The 19,453-nt window shown below is 42.9% G+C and overlaps 1 protein-coding gene across 1 annotated transcript in view; it reads left to right on the plus strand.

The window, feature by feature from the left end:
* Nucleotides 1-19,453, plus strand: part of ASTN1 (astrotactin 1) — a 328,474-nt gene that overhangs the window by 110,192 nt on the left and 198,829 nt on the right. The window lies entirely within an intron of this gene.

A 19,453-nucleotide genomic window follows, 5' to 3' on the forward strand; every position in this document is an offset into this window, starting at 1 on the left:
TGAGAGCTCCGGCTGAAGCTTTTCCCACACTCCTCACACTCATAGGGTTTTTCCCCACTGTGGGTCCTTTGGTGCTGGATTAGGTGAGAGAGCTGGCAGAAACTTTTTCCACACTCGTTACATTTGTGGGGCTTTTCTCCAGTGTGGATTGTCTGATGCTGAATGAGGTGAGAGCTTCTTCCAAAACTTTTCCCACACTCATTACAGTCATAGGGCCTCTCTCCAGTGTGTGTTCTTTGATGCTGAATAAGGTGGGAACTCCGACTGAAGCCCTTTCCACATTCATAACACTTATAGGGTCTGTCACCGGTGTGGGTTTTCTGATGTCGATTAAGGTCTGAGATCTGACTAAAGGCCTTTCCACAATGAGAACATATATGATATCGGATGCTTGTATGGACTTCTTTGTGGACAAGCAGATCGGTGACTTGTTGGAGAGGATAGCTTACCCACTCTTCTGCTGTTAGATCTCCCCATTGTCTTTCTGATCTATCCCTGTTTTCAAAGGCCTCTTCGCTTTCAGGACTGTCCTCAGTATTCCCAACAGGTCTTTCAGATGCAGTCCCAAATTCCACATCTTCACTAATCTCTTGCTTTGGATTCACCTCGTTTTCACTCCTGATTTCAAAATCTAATGAGACAACGTTGCCATAATTCTCCTGCATAACATCCCTGTAAAGGTCCCTTTGTGTAGGGTCCAGAGGTCTCCATTCTTCCCGGGTGAGATACATGGCCATATCTTCAAATGTCACAGGTGCCTGGGACCCAGCCATGAGCAGGGTGGCTGCCATCTCGGGCTCAAGGATTCGCCTCCCAGAAGAGAGAGAGAGCAGGAAAAGCAGCTAGCAGACAGTGCTAAAGGAGGCGAAAAGCAGGGCGTGAGGCACAGAAACAGGCCCTGCCCACTCCCCGGGGCTGGAGTTCTGGCCCGATTCCCTTTTTATTTAATTTTATATCAAGTCTTTTTTGGGATGTGTGATGCCAATATTCTTTTACCCCTGGTGATAGGGCAGAAAATGGAGAAGTGAAGAGATGCTTAAGAGGAGAATAGGAAGGATAGTGGGAGTGTGGCTGCGGAGCGTTTTACCTGCCAAATTGATTTTTTTCCCTAAGTCCCTAACTCCAAGGTGGCAATTGACATTTCTACTTGAGCATTAAACACGTATCATTCACAGCACTTAGTGGACCTCAACAGTTACTGCCTATTGACAGAACTTGAATTTTGACAGTGCTTCATACCGTGCAGAGAGTCTAAAATTAAATATACTGGACAGAGCAATAGAGAAAATATTCAAAGTAGAAGCATCTTAGAATATTAAATAAATATCTTTTCAATTTTTTTCTGGATTTTGAGAGGCAGTATAACGGAAAGAGCCTTGGTCTGAGATTCTTTCTCTGGATTTCTTATGGGCTAATGCTCTGTTACCTTGGGCAAAATACTTAACTCTCTGAGCTTTTGTTATATTTTAAATGGGGGTGTGGCATTTATGCCCTTGAAGGATTGGGCATCTGTAAAATGAGGACAGTATCTCTAAGTTCCTTGGTAGTAATTATGTCTCTAGGTTTTGTGATGGCTGGGATACTCAGTTTGGTTCCCAGGCACCTTTAGAGCATACCTGGTAATATGGCAGCAGGGAAGCAGGAGAAGGGAAATGGGGCCCAGACACTGAAAAACAATGGGAAAATGGTGACTGGGTCTTTTCCTTAAAATCGTGATCTTTCTTTCAAAATAGAGCCCTAAATAGATTTTTAAACTGGAAGGGAGAATTAACCTGAACTTCTAGAGGCTAAATTCCTGAAGGATGAAACTCTTTGAGACATTTTTATAATAACCCCCATGATTAAGGGACATGAAAGCTGGGAGAGACCCAGCTTGGCCCCAACAATTGGCCTTACAAATTGCCCCACACCCCATGCTGCCATTCTTTTGGGACCTGGGAAAGACACCAGGTCCTTCACCAAGGATCTGTCATTTTTACAGTCAGAATACTCTCTCAGACATTCAATCCACTCTTTCCTTGTTTTATAAAAAGTCCAACCTTTATACACCTAATATGATTTAGTCCTGGTTTCATTTCCTGAATCTTTGTGTTGCTTTTTCTTCCTGGATCTCATGTTCAATGCTGCCAGTTTCTTTGTCCCTGCAGGTGCAGACAAATTAGCATAAAGAGTAAGTTGCAGAATTGGAAAACAGCAAATTTGATTTCAAAGGCCATTTCAGATTGAGGTCCATTTGGTGGCATTAGGAGCAAAACTAATAAACAAGCCAGATTTTTTTCTACTCAAATTGATTTTTTTTTTACTTGACAGTATCCCTTTAGAAGTAGAGTATTTTATCAAATTCTGATTTTAGCTGTCATGTACAGTGCTTTTTTTTTGTTTCCTTTCTCATTATTTCTGACTGTTAAGTTATGTGGGTTGACAAAGGAAAATCTTTTCTTTTATAATAAAGAAGAAGGCATTGCCTTTCCAGTGTCATTATCTGCCGGCATGTTTCACAACCTTACAGCAAGCAGCATATTGTGGTTTGCCATTGTGCTATCATGACTCCCATTTTTCAGATGGAAACAAAATTACAAAGAGACTTCAGAGCCATAGCTAGACTCTGAAAAGACACAATTCTGAAGAAACGGGTTCCCTTTACTCTTTCACTGTCTAAACAAACATTTTTTAGGACTTCTCTCATAAAGAGTTATATGTATTTACCTGTTGTTCTAGGGGGAAAAAAATAGTCTTCTATAAGCTGTGACAGGCGATCAGAGGAGGCTCGGGCTGGGTGCTGTGATCAAGGCCATCTAGTGAGGGGCCAGCATTTGGAATTCTCAGAGGATTCCAGATCCTCTGAAGGGTATCACATCTCAGTGGGTAGGCTCCTTTGATTGTAAGGGACAGTAACTCACGTTACTCAGTGATGGGGGTGGTCCTTGTTAGGACTCCCTCATGTCAGCAGGAGGCAGTGACCTCGAAGGGTTGAAGGAATGGGAGCCATGCTCCTCCCAGGCCTCAAGGCAGGTGGACCCGGATCCAAGATGGCACTTGGGGCTCAGGGAAGGGCTTTGGGGTCTTCCCTGTGTTGTCCTGCACGAATGTGCCTCAGCTCCTGCTGTGTATCTGCTCCTTCTCTTCCCCCTGCCATCTTGACTAGCATTTCCCTCTGTGCTCAATGTCTTTCCTCTACCTCAGAGCTTTGCTTACTCATGTTTCTTCTGTTTCTTCATCTATCCAGCTTGAAGTGACCCTTATGGCCCAGACTCCCCATCTGTGCTTTTACTCAGCATCTCTCTGAGTTCTGCTTCTGTTGATTTAGGCCTGATTCCTTCCACGTTCCCTATTTCAGATTCCTAAGAGTGAGAATCTGATTAGCTCAAGTTCTTGTGCTGAGCCACTTCGTGAGTTCCTGCCCAGTCTATGGACAGGCTGCCCTTGGGTGAAGTGCCCACCCTGAGGGGCTCCTGTGGAAAGAAGGGCCTGAGGAAGGGGCTGTCGGGGGGGGGGGCAGCTTCCTGTGGAAGGAGCAGTGCGCAAGCGCTAGGACTGGCGTGCCTAGTGACTGGCCTACCCATCTTTCCTAAACCTTCCTAATACTACTCCTCACCCTGAAGGTGTTAGCAGCCTATGAGGAATGACTGGCAATTAATTTCTAGGAGCTAAAATGTTTTCAAGGTCAGAAAAGGAGAAATCATTAAAGTGGCCGTAGCTCCAAGACACTCTATTAAGAGCTTTGCATTTATGACTTAATTCCTTGCTCACGACAACTTTCTAAAGTAAATATCATAACCCTTATTGGGCTTAAATAACCTGTTCAAGACAAACCAGTACGAAGTAGAAAGGTTGATATTCAAACCCGGTCTGTCTGACTGCAAAATCAGGCCTGCAAATCATACTCCTTCCACATGGAACCACGTCTCTTCGACTAGAGTCTTCTTCACCTGAGTCAAATACAGCATCTATGAAATAGTTTGATTAGAATTGGAGCCCCCGCGAGAGAGCGTCTAAGCCTGAGCTGGATGGAGGGGATGAGCTTTGGGGGCGGGGGTTCATCGGCCCGTGAACCCGGACTCCTGGATGGGAGCGGTGGAGCCGCAGCCCCGCCCCCAGGTCCTTTCACGCCCCCGCAGCCGAGAGCGCGCATGCAGAAGCCTCCTGTTACTTACATTAACACCGATCCATCATTAATATGACAAATAGGCGCACCTGCAGACTTAACTGCTTCCATTTTCTTGAGTCACTGATAGGTTTATGGCCTGCCTCAATTCCAGTAAAACCGCAGCAATCTAGATGGGACGAAAAAGTGTCTTCTTCCAATCAATCTCTTTGAACAGTCCCAGACTCCAGCCCTGATGACAGACTTTCTCTCTAGACAGGATAATTAAAGAGGCCGAGACGGGTAGTTTCAAAAGTCCCTTCATCTTAGTTTTGTCATCTGTAACACAATCCTAGAAACTTAGACGGGAAACATCTTTCCTTCTCCCATCCCTCCCCAAATGACTGGCCCTCCGTGTTGGCAAAGGCTGTATTTCCCCCTCCATTCCTCTCACTCCAGAGGCCAGTCAGCTGGGCTTTCTGCTTCCCTCCTATGAGGAGAGTGGATGTGGTGAGGGGTTTCCATTGCAGTTTAGGGATCTCTCACCTAAGATTGAAAGATCTGCCCAGAAAAAGAAAAGCCATCTTTACACCAGAAGCTTTTTTCCCCCACCAAATCCAGGTCTGGCTGTTCATGAAAAAACAAAGATAACACAAAGTAGGATATAAATTATCTCTTAAATGATTGAAGAAACCTCTCACAAAGAAAACAAAACTCCCTAGCATATGTTTTGTACTAATGGAACAATTTAAGTATCAAAATTGAAAACAAAAAAGGCAAGGATTTGGAAAACTCTAATAGGTTATTATGTATGAAAAATGCATGCTAAATAGAAATTAATTGACCAAAAATAGATTTTTATAACCATCAAGCATATAAGAGATCCCCCACAAGATGTAAAGAAATTATGCCAGTCTGAAAAACCGTAAATTCTCTCATGATTGTAGGAGGGGGAAAATGATAAAATTAACTGATGGAATGACTTTTTTATATTGAAGAATTTGTGAATTTTCATCAAGCATGTTACTTCCTGAAATTTAAGTACTAAAACAAGTAATATTGAGTACAAAGAGTACCCCAAACTGGGTAACAAGAATAGTTAAATTACTGGTGCTACCTGAGATACACCCATGCATCCTGAAGAACTTCAGAGATGAAGTTAGGGAAAGTGGTACAAAGTATCTAGTTTAACCTGATCTGGCAGACCTTCCCAGTTTGTAAGGACTCTGAGCCCTTACTGGGGGCAAACCCCTAAAGTTGATGCTAATGGATGAGATCTGTAAATACTTCTACATAATTGAACCTAGCATGCATGGAAGAGGTAGGCACAGTGGTGGGGCAAGACATGGTAACAGTGGGAATCTATAAAGGAAAATCAAGTCTGAATGATCACTGCTCTGTAGGGGTACCATTCATGCTGATCAAGGGGATCTACTTAGATTTTCAAAAAGGTCTGGCAGGTTCTACCTTTGAAATCTATTTTTTAAATGGTAAGTTACTACCGTATTTGTTGGGCATGGAGCCTTAGTTAGGAAAGCAGTATAAAAGTCTTCATACATGGTTTAGATAATACTAACTTTATATACTAGGAAGTCAAATTGATGGAGACAAACTGCAAGAAGAGCAGTAGAATCTATGTAGAGGACAGAAAAGAGGGTGGTGATTTTCGTGTCATCAGCTTCAAGGTAATGTTCTCCCAGATACAGACTCTAGCTATAGTTATAAAATATAAAATAAAAGGCTCTCTGTCATTTCATTAATGACTCAGGAAAATAACCTAGAGTTCATTAAAATCATTCTCTGAAAACATTGACCCGATATGCTACCCTGGCTGAAAAAGAGGAATGAAATGGCATCATGAAGGGCATGGGAAACACTACAGCACTCTACACTTAAGTAGAATCACATTGATTTTTTACCAGGAATAAAAGAAGTTATTCTTGTTGCTAATCTTTAATGAACATAATATTAATAATAACTACAACTCTTATTTCTCATATTTCAAAGCATTCCCATGTGCATTTTCACTTTTATGGCCCTGTGAGGTAGATATTTGTATTTCCATTTTTTGAAAGATCGAGAAACTGAGGCATTTAGATTGCAGGTGCAGGACCTTTGTCTCAGATTTAGGTTTTCTGATATTAGAATCCTTCCTATTTAAGCTATGCTGCATTACCCCCCTCCAGAGAATGCATTTAATGAACCCAGAGAAAGTACACAGAAAGGCAGCTGTAATGGTCAGCAGGAAGTGGGTGTGGTTGTATGAAGGAAGAATAAAAAACCTGACACGTGCTAGACACAACAGCCAAATAAGAATGAAAGATATATGAATGAGTCTGTGGATACAAAGACTAAGAGAAGAATGTGCCCATATTTATCACATAAAGTATATGTGACCTTGTTCACCAAATACTCAACTGCTAGGACTCAAAGCTCTATCTGAAACCCAAAGAAGGTGAGTGTAGGGCAAATGAAAGGAAGTTCCACTTCACTGAGAAGGTATTATTCATAGAGAACTTATTTTCCAGTGTGTGGTACAATCAGAAAATATAGATGCCGTAAACAAAACAAAAAAGATACTGAAAATTTCATGAATGAAAAAGACATAATTGCTAAGGAGCTGAGATCAGCTTTACGGCTGATGTCAGAGAGGATATATGCCCCTGACACAGAATTGCCTTCCAGCTCTGTGCCTTTCTGGCCATAGGCTGAGAGCTAGATGGAGAAGCTATTAGCTGTCCCTAAGTTCCTGTCCTTGTGTCCTGACTTAAGTCTAATCATCCAGTTACCATCACTTGTATTCACAATATAATGACTTGATCGTGAAACATAGCTGTATTCCTTTACAGTGCGTTCTTGCAGAAACAGAAGCAGAAAACCCAGCACTTTTTTTCTTTCTGCAAAACTCCACTAACATTGCTTTAGTTAGACCCTCTAATTAATGGGCGAGTGCTGCTAAGTAGAGAATGGAAATGTCAGTGCCACCTGTTAATTTCCTGATCTTTGGTGCTGGTAGGGTATGCTAGGATCAGCTAAGGAGGAGAACTAACCATGGGAGGTCACCTTGCAGTGGAAATATGTGTGGAGAGCTACTGAAAATTAAAAATTAAACTCCAGAAGAAATGTAATGTCCATTAAGATATGAGAATAGTAACAAGGCTAGGGCAGAAAACTAAGAGAAAAGGGGCAAGGAACACATAGTGAGCAAGTAGGTTGATTAGAAATTAGTTTTATAACAGGGACTATATATTAGGGTGTTTCGTAGGGAAGAGGCAGGAAAGTACAGTGTTACAGAACCCAGAATCTGGAGCTAGACATCCCGTTTGAACCCAGTCTTCTCCACTTGCTAAATGTGTGATGCTAGGCAAGTTACATAACCTTTCTGTACCTCAGCCCTCTTACTGGTGATTGTTATCCAACTCATAATGACTGTGAAGATGAAATGAGTTAATATATTCAAAAGTCCTTAGGTAGCACCTGTCATGTTTTACATACTTCATAAGCATTAGCCATATTGTATATTGGGTTAATAGACAGTCTATGTTTAGAGACTGATGTTGTTCATGCACCCAGGTAATGCTTTCCACTCTTGATTTGACCAAGGTCAAAAAAAAAAAAATAAAAGAGAACTATAGACAGATTATCAGGTCCCAGTTCATGCATCACCACTCCCCATTCTCACGACCATGGTCAGTGATACCAAGGACACTGCCTCATTTGTCTCCTACCACAGTGGTCAAGGGGGGCAATAGTTGAAGTCGATTTGTTGGCCTGCATGTTGATGATCTCTCACTAAGTGGCAAGTGGAAAGGGTGAGGCTTCAGGAAGGGTGTGTTCCTTTTCTACAGTCACAATGCCAAAGTCATACGATCAGTTACCTAACCTCTTTGTGCTTCACTTTCCTAGTCTGGGGATAATAATAGTACCTACCTTATCAGCGGTCAAGTAGCTTAATGAGAATGTATGTGTTTAGCCCATTACCTACCACATAGTTAGTGCTCAATAAAAGTTAGCTTTTATTGTTTTGAAAAATAGTAATAATTATCAGTTGTCCTACTTGATCTTGTCAAATTCAGCCTGATCATAACATCACTGAGAACTTTATGAACACTAAACTTGGCTTGTGCAAAGCATAAATATAAACTCATAACAGAGATGAGAAAAAGAGGAAAACATCCTTGGCACTATGAAGTGCATATGATTATCTGAATACAGAGATTCAGACACACACTGCAGAGCAGGGCCCAGCACAGAGAGGAGCCGGAGGAACACAGGAGGCGTGAAGAGTGGTGCTACTGACCAATGCAAAATGGCGGACCTGTTTTCTCACGTACATCCTTCGTGAAGAATGCATGGCTCCCACTTCTCACTGCCAGCCCCATAATGGGTGTTTTGTGTGGAAGGCCTGTAGAGGAGGGAGGGCTTTAGAATTAAGATAGAGTAGGGAGAGGGCTATAATAAAGAAAGAGGAGGAGAAAAGTAGAAAGGTGTTAGCAACTGGTACTGTCAATGTACTGTACGTTATTCCCAGCTGAGCAGCAACATATTTTAGCAATCAAGTGGCCTTGTATTTCTCGTAAATCATTATCTTTCACCCAGCAGGGACTAGATGGCTAGATTAATATTTCCATGGAGATATCTGTCTGGCAGGTCACTTAGAGTTCATCTTGACCTCTTTTGAAAGGAGCATTTACACAATAGCCTGCAGAAATGGGCCCAAGAGAGTCTTCAGACCAGTAGCTGGAATCCAGTAAGAAGCAGATCTGATCCGCTGGGGGAGTCCGTCACAGGGAAATCACATCAGATTGTCATGTGATTTGTACACTAGTGTAAATTGGTTAATAACTCAATTTCATTCCCCGATCTATAAGCCCAAACTTCAAACTGTTGACAGTGTTTACTAGTGATACATATCTTCTGTATATCTAATTCATTAAGCTGACATACAAGCACAGTGGTTCACGAGTTCTCAGTATAAATAAACATCGCTTTGGTAGACAGCACAGGTTGGTAGAAGGAGCACCGTGCTAGGAGTCAGAAGGCTGGATTTGATCCCTATTAGCTCCGTCACTTTAGCTCTAATCCTTGAGATCATCAGTTACCCTCTTTGGCCTTCGATCCTAATTCTGTAAAACCTACCAGAGAGGACTGACGAATGAAAAGAGAAGGGGCCTCATAAGAAAGGTCTTTGTAAGTTGAAACACAGTGATTAGGATAGGAATTTTCTATGTGCTCCAGTCTGTAGAATTCCCTCCCACTCCCCTTTCTCAGGCTGAATAACACAACAGAGACACAGAAGATTATTACCACTTCCCAGCTTCACTTCGTAGGAACTTAAGGTTCAGCCCCCACTATGGTAATTGCAGATCGTAGGAAGATAAAAAATAAAATCAGAGAATTTTAGTATGAGAAGAGGCTTTAGAAGCTACTCTGACCCTCTTTTCCTGTAGGAGAAAGTGGTTTAGAGAGAAGAGCCTAGACAGACGACTGGCCACCCAGCTTCGGGCTCCCCGCCTACGTGTGTGCAAGAAGGCAGAGCTCACGGTCAGCGAGGTGAGCTCACAGGTCTGTAGGAATGGGACAGAAAGCTTTGTCCGTCAGGGGGAAGATGAGAATGGAAGGTTCCATTTGAGTGGCACCTCTAGGTGTTTATGGTAACAAGCACTTATACAAATTAATCTGCAGAAAAGGACTCAGTTTACCCCTGAAGGAAGCTCAGCTGTTATTTTAACACCATTTCTATTTGGTCCTTCCCTCTTCCTTGAGCACAGTCATCATGAAGCCAAATCTGCCCTCTGTACCCCAACACCAAATTAATGCTCTGAGACAGAGTTTTGGGTGAAGTAGAAAAGAATAGCTTCATTGCTTTGCCAGGCAAAGGGGGTCACAGTGGGCTAATGCCCTCAAAACTGTGTGTCCCAACCTGGAGGTGGTTGTGAGAGGTTTTATAGTAATGGTTCAAAGAGGGCGTGATCAGCTCGTGGACATTCTTCTGATTGGTTGGTGGTGAGGTAAGTGGGAGTCAGCATCATCAACCTTCTGGTTCAACTGGTCTGGGGTCTAGGTGCTTGTGGGCAGCATATCATTACCTTTTCCCACCTGGTGGGGCTTCCACTACCTGCAAAACAGCTTAAAGATATTGTTCTGTGTATCCCTTGAGGGGCAACCGGGCCCCTGCCCCAAGGCTGCACTATTGTTTCTTTTGACCGTTCCTTTGTCTTCGAATCCTCTCCCTTCCCTAATTAGCAACTGTTTGAACCTGCTAGTTGGAACTCAGGGAAGGTCATGGAGGATGAATGAAGCCTATTTCCTGTAATCAAGAAATGGGGGACACAGAAAGGATTTTGTGCCCAGGAGCCCCAGAGGGTCCTGCTCGGTGTCAGCCAGCCCCATGTCCATCTGGGATGACCTGCCCATTTTAATTACTGAGTGTCTTGCTAAGTGCCTTATAGCAAGCTTAGCCAAGTTGGCCTTGAATGCCAGCCTTGAATGAACATGGACAGCATGGCATCATCTGTGAAAGCCCCTGTGGCCAGATCTTAAAGCAAAGATAGTTTAAGTGGGGTTTCATCAGAGGTATCTAAGGAATGTTCAATTTGTTAAGGAGCATTAGAGAGATATACAAATATGACTTGGCCAGGTTCCTCACTGGAAGTGAACTGATTCTTAATGGTTCCTGGACTTAGGAAGACTTTTAAGCAGCTTGTGACAGTTAAAATTACCCTTTGCTTAACTCTGTCAAAGATTATTGCTCAATTCTGGAATTTATGTGAGTGATACTAATAATGACAACAAAAACCACAGTGTTAATAATGACAATGATATTGATGTTGATTGGTATTCATTGTATGCCAGATATTGCTAAGCACTTCTGTTATCCTGGGGTTGAGATGTGCAAAATGAGAGAATGGGAATTGAAATAGTGGAAAAGAACAGTAACCTTGAAGCCAAAACAACTAGGAATTTTTTTCCCCTAATTTTAGTATTTACTTACTGGGTGAACTTGGTCAAGTAGTTTGACTTTTCTGGAGCTCCTTACTTGTAAAATGGAAATATAAATACCCACATTAAAGGGTCATTAAAGATTAAGTTAGTTCATGAATGTTGAAAGGGCTTCTTAGCAGAGGCCAGCACATAATATGTACATCATTACTGTTGAGTTGAATCATAGATGATAAGAACAGAAATCCAAGTGGATGAGAACTAATTAGAAATGGAGATGAATCAAGACAGTTTAGGGCAAGCGATGGGCTAGTCTCCTTTTGTAAGTCATTTATAGGTGATTTGGTCATTATCATTTTCTTTTCCCATCCATTTTATAAGATGAGAACTGGTGAGGGGACCTCAGTGTTTGAGATCAGAGAATTACAGCAAATACTAAGCTCTTTGTTAATAAAAGACTAGAGTACGAGAGAGGACTCGAAATGCACAGAGCTCTCACTGGATCTACTAGGCAGTTTCCTTGCAATCACCCTACAACCAATGTCCTGGTTTTCCCAAACCCATGTGTCCATATTGCTTCCAACGCCGCACTACAGGGAAGTGGCCCCCAAGGGCTTGCAAAGCTCAAATCAGAATTTCAATTGTGAAACCGCAGGCTTCAAAATGACTTATTCTCGTTACAGTGCATGAAATGATCCGTAAATACAGATTTTAACTTTACCAAGTTTAAATACTATTACACATCTTACTTGATGTCAGATTTTGTTAAGTGTGTGCTGTTATCTGAATTTACAAAGGTCAGTCAGATGGCAGTGGAGAATAGAATTAGATATATTTAAAAATCTTCTTTGTACATCTGTAGCTCAGATAACTCTGCCTTTTTCAAAGAGCTTTGGGCTTTTTTTCCCTTTCAAATGAGACTTTAATGAGTATCATGTGGATAAACTCTTTGCAGAGGTTTGAAAAGATCCAGAGAAACACGGTTGTAGGAACAAGCAAACCATTTTGGATAAAATCATAAGGCATTTGAACATCTCCTCATCTCTCTGGTTGTGTCAGAACGTTTTGGCTGCATTTTCACCCCACAGGAATGTTTTCATCTCCATGGCTAGGTAAATAGAATGTGCGCACAGTTGCTCGATTGCTATTCATGCCAGCACAGAGTAGCACAGAGTGACCTACTTCCAGCTGCATCCATAGAATGCTTCACTGCTTTTCATCAAGTCTGATTTACAAAACCACCCTCCGCTTTCCACTGCTCCTCCCCCCCCCCACCACCAGAGACAACATACTATGGACTGTACGAGTCGTTATGTCTTTCTCTCATCACTCCTGCTTTTGGTATCAGTTTATTTCAGTCCATTGTAAACCTCTTCAGAAAACAGAGAAGTGGGTGGGTAAGCAGCTTTAAAGGAAGCTGACATTTCTGATTTTTAGAATATAGCTCTATAGAGGGATATTTGTGGGGCTGCAGACAGAAATCAGGTGAAATTTTCTTATTTAGACTACCTTGTTCACATAAACACATAAAGTAAAAACTCATTGGAGATCCTTTGCAGACATCTATAAATGAGATGATTCTTTCTTATTGGGGACCGCTGATTGGAGTTTCCATAGGTCACTATCAAGAGTTGCAATACAGCCAGTCTATAAGTTGGCAGGCTAGACTAAGCTGGAAGCATGCCAAAGTCCAAGAGGAAAGTCTGATGTGGAAAAAACTTCCAGAGACTTTTATCCAGTTGGCATGCAGAAACTTAGACTGTACCTGATTTGGAGTCTAACTAGAGCCAGTGTCACTGAATACCATGGTTAGAGCTGGGGGTGTGGTTCTTAGAGACCTTCTAGTCCCATCATTTGAAGATGAGAAAAGTGGGCTCCAGGGAAATTATAGCAGCCTCATTTTCCTGCCCTCCCACCCCAATCCAAAGCTCTCTTTAACCTGCCATTCCGTTTCTTATCATTGGATCATTAATGATTTGAGACTCTCTTCCTTTTGCCATTGAGAACAAATGTCACCAAGCAGAGGAAATAGAAATTCAGTTATCCTTCTTGTCACAAGTGGAAATTTCTATTCCAAATCGTAGAAAGTCAAAAAGGTTTGAATTACTTGGAAAAGGAACATCCTGTTCTTCCGTTGGGCGAGAGATTCTTGAAATCTTAAGCCATTTTGCTATAAAGCTTTTGCTCACATAGTTGTGTGTGGTGGGGCAGAGGAGTGAGAATGAGATGATAAGTAGCAGCTCCTCGGCCGACTGTGAGTTTAATAGAAGAACCACAAAGAGAGTTCCATTTCCCGTTGGATTCTGAACATCTTCACAAAAGAATTACCTGGCTGCACTATCTCCCATTTGGTTGTTCACTTAGCCACGCCTACATAGGCACAAACTTCAGGCAAGCCATTGGTGAGCTGGTGGACTTCAGGCTCAGCAGGGCGCCTTATTTTATGTGGCTATCACTGTGTGATGTGGGATTGCATCACCAGAACTCCATACCAGATGGCAGGAGGTGTGGAGGCCCAGCCAACTCAACCTATGGGACCTTGTTTCTCTGCCTAGTTTCCTGTCCTCACTTCTCCCGACTTTGTCCTTTTTCTCTGCATCCCTCTCCTTTGTCTGATTTTCATCGTCCCTCATCTTTCTTCACAGATGGCCAGGACACTAATGCACTGCTTTTATTATGTTTATGGAACAAGTTGGGGTCTTTGGAGGCTGCTGTTCCAGAGACATTAAAGACTTGGGTCACGTTTGATACCAGAGTAAAGATTTACAGGATAATTAGTGATCCTCTACTGTTATTAACCCCTGACTTAAGCAGGTTATTTTCTTACAAAGGTGTTGAAAATTAATGCCACTGTTAATAGTTTTAGTTGGAAGACCATAATGAGACCATGTGGGAAACTAGACCTACCATCAATATCTTTCAAACTCTGAAATGGGGATTGGGGGCGGGGAGTAAAAAAGAATGGAAGAAAAGGGGGTAATTCTATCACAGGCCTACCTTTGGTCACCTTAATGATAGTCACTGATGGACAAGACCCATTTGTTATTCTTAGTTTGGGATAATTAGCTTATCACTACTAAAGTTCTGCGCTTAATCCTCGTCACACAGGGAAACTCAGAATGACAGCTGAGATAGCATAGGGTGGACGGGTGGCTAGATTCTATTTTTAGAGATGTTCCCTTTCCCTTGTAATTATTTCATAAAGAACATGAGGCTTTTCACAATACCACACTTAATAGAATTGAAAAAATAACCAAGCAAAACTAATAACCCATAGACATTCCCCCTCCAGTCCCCTGATGGCCGGGAATTCCATGGTCGTGCATTTTATTTGTCTTCCACCTGATGCGGTTCTTTTCTAACTCTGCTCTGGGGAGCCCCTCAGAAGCCATATTAGATTTGGTTTGGAGGAAGGGTTTTTAAGATTCACAATGAGTCTGAAAATCCTGATCTAAGCAGGGTCTTACAATAGTCAGCAGTGGCCATCAGGGGTGTCACCCTCAGTCTCGAAAGACTGCAGGGTCAGTTCATCAGGTGCCCTCAACATGAGGCTAAGAATTGACAAGTTAACGCTTCCTTCTGACTTGACCTCAACACCTGGGCCACCTCATTACTACACAACTGGATTTAGCTGGAAACTCAGCCTTGCCAGAGTGGGAAAGGGGCCCAGAATGCCAGGACTAACCTAAGCTACTCTAAGTTCTTCAATGAATTAAAGGATCTTTGAGAATTTCCCTAGTTCAAATCCACATTCGACTTTAAATTGCCAGATTCTTTGAAAGAAGACATCATGCATCTGGTCCTCAGTGAAGTTGTCCTTTGGGGAAATTCTGATTCTGATATGATGTGTCTTAGCAGGTCAGTTCAGGGACTCTCAGCCTGCGGGGTTGCCTAAAGAAGGACCAGGGATTTTTGTAGCAAGTTTTGGGTGTCCTAAGCTAACCCCACAAAAAGACAGTGCTGCAAGCTCACAGCACACAAGCTAACATTAGAACAATGACTAAGGCCAATTTAAAAGTGATTTCATCTCACTCTCCTTCTCTCTGCCTTTCCCCATCCCAGGTTATTCTGCAGTGTGACTTTCCCTGCCCAAGGTCGCATCTTCCTGGTTCTCTGTTGTGTCCAGATGTTCCAAGGTTTCTTTCTTAGAATCCACATATCTGTATCAGCATGAATAAGAACCTTTCTCACCAGCCTGAGGTCCAGTCTGAAGATGGGCCTGGCCTCTAAAGACTCTAATTGAATCATCTCTAACCTGTCCACTCTGTGCTCAGAGGGAGGGAAGAGGTAGAGTGCAGGTTAGACTGGAGCGAGGATCTGACACTGCTTGGGACATTGAAATCATTGCCTTTCTAGGTGGTCACATGAAGCACACCCTTTGGATTTAGAATTGTGGAATGGCAAGTTACAAAAGGATCTTAAAATTCATCAATACAGCTCCTCCGTATACAGATGAGAAAATTCAAAGCCAGGCATCCCATTCAAGGTTACTCTAGACCGAGGTCTCCTGAGTTCCAGTTTAGTATTGTGGTCCCTGCAGAATATAGGATCAGAGTTACATTGGGACTGTGATTGAGTCTAGTCTGTCTGCTACTCTTTCTGGGTCTTCTTCATCTTTCTACTCGTGACTCTATTCATTCCTCTGCTTAATAGAACCATGGATGACTTTCCATTAGCTCTGAACTCCTTAAAACTGGCATTCACCACTTTTACAGTTGACACCAATCTGGATTTTCAGCCCAGTCCTCTACTACTCCTCTCCATATCCTCACTCTGCAGCATAACCAGACCTCCCGCAGCTCTGCAAACATGCACCATCCTGCTGTTCCTTTACACACTTACACATACTGCTCTCTTCATCTCAAATTGCCCCCCAACATTTCTTCCCATTTTATCCCTTTCCAAGGCTATATGCCCAGCCAAGTACCACCCTCTCGCCCAGCACTGCTATTACGGTTTAGAGTACTTATTCATGGTTCTGTCTTCAGTTTCTTACTAGACCAAAAGCTCCTTGAGAGTAGAAACCATGTAGCACAACTTGCTAAATGTGGCAAATAGAATGTGCTCCAAGGATCTTTGTGTATTCAAGAATAAATGGCTGGGACTTCCTGGTGGTCCAGTGGTTAAGAATCCACCTTCCAATGCAGGGGATGCAGGTTTGATCCCTGGTTGGGAACTAAGATCCCACAGGCGGCGGGGCAACTAAGCCCGCACCACAACTACTGAGCATGTGAGCCACAACCAGAGAGCCTGTGTGCTGCAACTACAGAGCCCACATGCTCTGGAGCCTGCATGACACAACTAGAGAGAAACCCGCATGCTGCAACAAAGAGCCCACGCGCTGCAGCGAAAGATCCTGCATGCCGCAAAGACGATCCCGTGTGCCGCAACTAAGACCTGACACAGCCAAATATAAAATAAATAAATAAGTAACTATTTTAAAAAAGAGTTCTCATTACAAGGGAAAAAAAACATATTAAAAAAAAAAAGAATGAATGGCACCCTGGTTTCTGTAAATTTCGGGCATTCCAGAATTTTGGAGGTTCTGAGATCTGTGAGGTTAACATAGGGGAAGAATGGGACAAATGGAATGCTTAAAGTAAGGGCAGCCTTACCTTTCTGGAGATCTCAGCCCCACAGTGTGATGATGGCTGTGGTGCTCATGCCACCTGTGGTATATTGAGATGACTGTGCAGGCTCCTGTTGGCACTTGCTTTATTCAGTACACTGGCAAAGGCTCTGTTTGAGCCTCATCCACAGCCCTCAGGAGGTCTTGGACTAAAGTAACTTATTTGATCACCTCCCATATTTGCTCCTTGGGAGTCCCAGGTCAGGCTTGCATTGGTAAAGCAATTTCTGAGCATTTATTCTTCTTGAGCTATTCTGCTGACATCCAGACCAACATGATTACACTGATGTTCCAAGCTCTGATCTCAGCCCCACTGCGATGAAATTCACAAGACATTTACTGTGCCTGGTGTGATTTTTCATTGGTTGACCCAGGCCAGATATAGCATAAGTAAGTAAGTTCCTAGTTTAGCATTTTAGCTCTCCCGTGTCAGATCTTGCCAGGAGAGGGGAAAAAAACCAAGGAGGAAACTATCATTCTGTAATTATCTTCAATCTAAAAAGTGACAGGCACCTTCACTGGCAGGTATGGCACCCTCCTTCCTTCACCCTTTCCCCTCTATGATGATTCTGGTCTGGGCAGAATCAGGATATCATTTTCCAAAGGAATTTGGCGTGAATAACCCATAGAGAGGTTCAGAGGGCTGGGCTGGAAGCCGAGGCTAGAGATTCTGTGCTCTCAGCCCACCTCCCCATACCCCCACTGCACCCGTTCTTTCCTTGGTACCATCACTCCTAGAACCTTGGAGCAGGAGTCCTTCCTTCTCAAAAACAGTCTTGGCTGCCAGTGGGTACAGGGTTTCTTCTGGGGCTGATTAAAAGGTTCTGGAATTAGAATGGTGATGGTTGCACAACTTTGTGAATATACTAAAAACCACTGAATTGTATATATTGAAAGGGTGAATTTTATTGTATGTGAATTATATTTCAGTTGTAAAAGAACTCATGGAATACTAAGGCTTTGTGCAAAAAATTTAAATACTGCGGCACAAGAATTCCTGAAAGACCCCATGGGCTTTCAACTCAATTGCTTCCTCTCTTTATGCATGTTCAAAGGTCACGTCGTCTGATGCCTGTGTTGGAGGTGGAAGGGATCTGATAGAAATTCATTCATCTGTCTTAGTCCCTGTTCTGTGTCAGGCTTGGGTGACTTTGGTCTGGGTATTTACTTGTCTCTGCTTCCACAGTTAAAACAGGGGTAATGAGCCTGGCCTCCTTGATAAGGCTCTCCTGGGAAATAAAAAGCCAGTTTGTTGAGTGCTTTAGAGGTATGAGGTGCTGGATTCCTCTTGAATAGTTACAGGAAGGGCTAAAGTGGGACCTGACATGTGTGGAATAGAGCAGGTGCAGGCAAGAGGCTGGATGTGTGTTGCTCTAGGTGATTTAATTGTGCCATTAGGTGCTCTATTAGGAGCTGTCGCTGCTTGTGATTCTTGTGTCTGTGATGAGAAGGAGATGGAGTTTGGTTTCTACTGTAATGTCAGGAAATGGACTTGGGAGAGAAGGGTGTGTTTCCCAGGAAGAACCTTCCCAGTGCTTTGATGTGGAGGCTTGATGAGTGGTTAGAAAGGGTGAGTGCTGTCGAGTGGGGTTTGTGATTGCAGGACTTGTGATGAAGTGTCATGCGGCAGCCGCAGGTCTATGCAGGCACCCTTGGAGGTGCGCCGAAGGGTTTCTGTTCACCTGGAAATCTGTAAAGACCCCTTAGAGGAAAGATGCACTTGGGAAGCTTTTGTCACTGCCTCACTTAACAAATGGAGCTGTGCCTGGGGAAAACCAGGACCAAGTTGCAGGGGATCTTCCATTTGCATACCCTCTGCCCACCACAGCTTCCTAGATGCTTGTGCCGGTCACTTCCAGAGCGTGGACAGCTTACCAGCCCAACAGAATGACTAAGCCCTTCAGGCGATTAAGGGGAGAGGCTAAGAATGAAGGGGACTCCAAGCACCTTGTTTTTGCTGCACCCTCGTCCTCTTGCACACTCCAAAGTTTATTCTCCTTCCCAGAGGAGAGGTAGGATGGTAGGATGAGCTAGGGAATCATCATGGGCTGATGACCTGTGGCTCATGAATCCTTCTCACTGACCTTCCCTGAGAGGACCAGCCAGTATTCTTCATCTTCCTCCTCCTCCTCCGTATTCTCCTATCAATGTCTGAATGTCTGTTCCCCACTTCTCTATCTATTATAGGAAGTCCACTCACCCTTCAAGGCCCAAAACTATAGTATCTTCTTCTGGCAACGCTACTTTCCTCCCATCTTCCCCCCTCTACCCAAGCAAGATTACTCCTGCCTTCTTCTGTTTCCACAAAACTTTTATGCATGTGGTGTAACACTTTACACATTCATTCACAGTGGGTTGCTTTGGAGAACTTGTTGAGAGCCTCATTTAGATTAGTCTCTTAGCGCCTAGAACAGTGCCTGGTGCGTACATAATACATGCCCACTGTGTGTCTGTTAAATAAATTAATGAATAACTATATAAGTAAATAAATACAGCAGAACATCATTTGTACACTCCCACAAAGAGTGAAAGATATTTATAAACTCTATAAATATTTTAAATGGCTTTCCTCTTTATGATTGTGGTAACTTGATGAGAATACTATTCTAAAGGGATCTTACTATATCTTCTTTAGGTGTAATGAATTGTTTAGTCAAAGGTGATAAATTTTGGGAGAAGAAGCCATGTCTTTCAAAAAAAAATGAAATTTTATAAAGCAATGCTTTGCCACAGTATGTTCAGCAGAACATTAGTTTCCGAGGATGATAATAGTTGTTAAGGAAAAAATGGTCTTAGGG

This window comes from Balaenoptera physalus (genome assembly GCF_965194825.1).
Source record: "Balaenoptera physalus genome assembly, chromosome: 1".
NCBI classification, from domain to species: Eukaryota; Metazoa; Chordata; class Mammalia; order Artiodactyla; family Balaenopteridae; genus Balaenoptera; species Balaenoptera physalus.